Here is a 3490-nt window from a genome sequence, read left to right as displayed (position 1 = left end):
GAGAAACATAAAATCTATAATTGTAAGTTGACCTAATGTTCGAAAAAATTATAATATAATCAAGGTAAAATGCTCCGAGCTCAACATAAAATCTATAATTATAAATTGACATAATGTTTGAAAATATTATAATAATAATCAAGATAAAATGCTCCGAGCAAACATAGCTGACATGATGTTTGAAAAAAATTACAATATATAGAAACTCATCTCATCTAATACATTATTTTATCGAATATTTAATCTATTTAAAACTCTATGCACATCAAATATTCAACTACACATTAAACTAATTACGACTATAATGTAAAACATGTTCTGATATTTTGTTGAATAAGACATATGCTCACCAAATGTCCCTAAACTAACTACCACTATTGTGATGGACTATAAATTTAAAGATCCATATCATAAAACACACCACATTGATCACGTCCCCTCACGTCAAACCAACAACAATTTTGAAGGCTAATTGTTTTTTTTCATTAAATGTGTAAGCTGCGACTTAATTTATCGTTGCAGTTGTAAGGTTCCCATCAAAGACGTTATAACTACCCCGCCCAACCATGTAACTGTTGGGGTTTCTTAAAAAATAATTCGTCCACCGTTCAACCGCAATATTCTCATTTGAATAAACTATTATATTGAAACCAAACACCGGAAATTTCAAAATTACTTAAGTGTATTGTGCAGAAGTTACACAATTCTAGATGATGAAGATGGGCGAGGGGTGGGAGCAGGTGAAGGATTAGGGCACGTGACCTAGTCCCCTTGCCCTCCGAGCCTTGATTGGATTGGAAAGGAAAGGTGTGAGATATGAATACCTAGAACAGCACTTCGCCTCCAAGACTGGCCTGCTGCTGCAGATGAATCCTGTCCACAAGAAGTTGACCGTCCTCATCGAAAATGGTAAGCCATTTGTAAGTCTCTTATCGATCTCCAATATATCGCTGAGGTCTGGCTGGGCTCTAATTGTTTCATGCTGTCCAACACATATGTCCGACCCTTTGAAAGGTTCTGGGCAGGCTTTGTAGACAAGAAGGGAACCGTTAATAACTGCACTCAGGCTAAATCATCTCATTGCATTTTTAGAGCTAGTTTTATTTCTATGATATTCTAATGCATCTCAAATGATGTGATTGCTTTCAGTTTTTGGAAAACGCAATTTATGCCATTTTCAAAACCACGGGAGAACGTTGTGCATTTAGAATACCAAGGGGCGCTGAAGGAGCTGTCAGCAGGTCGAACTTGAAGTAAGCCTTATTTCGGAGGAGAGCAGTTTGGGTTCCTGAATATTGCATTCAATTCCGATTCTCGTTGGTTCCATGCAATGGAAACGTTGGGGGAATGCAAGCCAGCACAGGAGGTTGAGTTTCCGAGGGTTGAAAAATGGATGAAGACAATGGTTGGAGAGAAAGAGCGTGTACAAAATCCTCCAGGACCCGTCATAAACTCGTGGAACTCGCCAATCCACTTAGGAAGAAAATTATCCCCGAGTGACTGAAACCATAATTTTGTTGCAACGGCCATCCTTGACCCAACCCCAATGTAGGTTCACTCTCGGGTCAAGAGTGGCCGTTGCAACAAAATTATGTATTGACAGTCACTCCGAGACAAATTTCTTCCCCATTGAATGGGTGAGTTCCATAATTTTATGATGTCAGGGGAAGGAATTGGCAATACACACTATTGATTTTGATCCGAAACTACGATATAATATGTATTTATACGGACAAGTATCCCCTTATTGAGAACTAGATGCCAGATTTAGAGGAAAGCCGTCTCCCAATCGGAAACTGAGTAGTACCAGATTATAATGTATTTTTTAACAACTCGCTTGTCTAACGAAGTCTCAAGTTAGTAATTTTTTTTAACGACGTCTCAAGTGAGTAATTTTTTTTTAACGAAATCTCAAGTTAGTAATTTTTTTATGGGGAAAAAATCATGTTAGTAATTTTTTTTTTGGGAAAAAAACATTTGGGTAATGAAAATGAATTCAGCACTATCAAAATTTCTGTGGCACCTAAAATCTCATCTATTTGAACTAAGTGCATCCATTGTTAAAATTCAGATGTAAGAAAATATTCCCAGTAGCTAGAATTTAGATAAGAGAATATTCTTAGTCATGTCTTAAATTTACTTTGTTATTTTCCTTACAGTTATTAATCTTGTGTTTAATTTTTTCCTGCTGTTTACTTTACAATTACTAATCTGTATAGAAATTTGTTTACGATTACTAATCTGTATAGAAAAATAAAAGAATGATTTTAATGACATATACCAAGTTGAGCCGCCTCAGAAAATAACAAACTTAACTGGTCTTCATATTCCTTTTGAGGTCAAGACTTCTGCCAATAGTGAAGACTTTTGAATGCCATGTATCAACCACTACAGTGACCACCGTACCTATAGCAAAGTGTGTTGGAAGTAAAGGAGTGTTGAATCCCGCGTATCAACCATGACCGTGGCCGTTTTGATGGTGGGAGGATGGGGATTTACAGTGTTCATGACTTTCCATGCCCCCAAAAGAGGGAAAGGCGTGAGGAGCTAATGACCAGAGATGCCCTTGGCTGAACCACTCCCTCTATGAATGAATAAATGAACACGAACCGGCGGCCTGCAATATGAATGATAGGCTTCAAATGGATATATTTTGTTAGTGATTCCACAATCTTCAAATGGATATATTCTGTAAGTGATTCGAGAACAGTCTGCTGTAAGTAACTTGACCAATTTTATGGGCACAAAAAAGAGATGAACCTGGAAGCAGGTTACAGCGTTTCAAGCTGAATCGAAAGCAAGGTATCCTTTGTATGCCCATCACAAAGAATTTCTAACAATTTCGTTGGCTTGGTGCCGCCGTTAGTTGACGAAGACAAGGAGGCCTGCCACAACAGCAAAAATTTGGCGCTGTTGGGTTGAGCAGGTAAATATTAATTTATATCAATTTTGTGTAATTGTTTAGTATATATTTTGATGGATAGAAGAGAAACCATACAATAACACGATAGGATAATATAGCTTATTTGTAATTTAATTGATTTAATTAAAATTTTTTGAAGATATATAATTTGATAGACGCAAATTTGTCCATAATAAATGTGCTAATTTTAGGTTATAAGTTTAATAGAGGGTTGGAAATTATTAGCTAGTTATGGAGACTAAGTTCAAGTAATTAACATATTTCAACGCTCTCAGTTAATTATGATCACTATATGACCATTGCTGGTTTAATTAACAATTATGTTACAATTAAATTAGAGTAGTAGCTCTATTATCTTATCGTGTTATTATATGGTTTATTTAGATTTTGTTTTGTATTTAAATCGATCTCATTCTTAATTGAATTTTTCTATTTTTAAAAGAAAAGCCAATTTTTTCAATTTTTTTTTGGTTTTGTCAACATTTATTTGTACCTTATTGTTAATTGAACTTTTCTGTTTTTGTAAAAGAAAAACCAATTTCTTCAATTTCTCTTATCTCCTCTTCT

The 3490-nt window shown here is 35.3% G+C and overlaps 1 long non-coding RNA gene across 1 annotated transcript; it reads left to right on the top strand.

Annotated features, from left to right (window-relative positions):
• Nucleotides 1-705: 705 nt before the first annotated feature.
• On the top strand, nucleotides 706-1874 carry LOC149155695 (uncharacterized). Its single transcript, XR_016263484.1, has 2 exons — nucleotides 706-909; nucleotides 1150-1874. It is a non-coding gene; the product is annotated as an uncharacterized LOC149155695 (long non-coding RNA).
• Nucleotides 1875-3490: the final 1616 nt, after the last annotated feature.

This window comes from Pinus tabuliformis, chromosome 9 (assembly GCF_031772625.1).
Source record: "Pinus tabuliformis cultivar Carrire ecotype Pingquan chromosome 9, CPIR1, whole genome shotgun sequence".
NCBI classification, from domain to species: domain Eukaryota; kingdom Viridiplantae; phylum Streptophyta; class Pinopsida; order Pinales; family Pinaceae; genus Pinus; species Pinus tabuliformis.
Note: the sequence above shows the minus strand (reverse complement) of the source record. Positions and strands in the feature narration are given on the sequence as shown.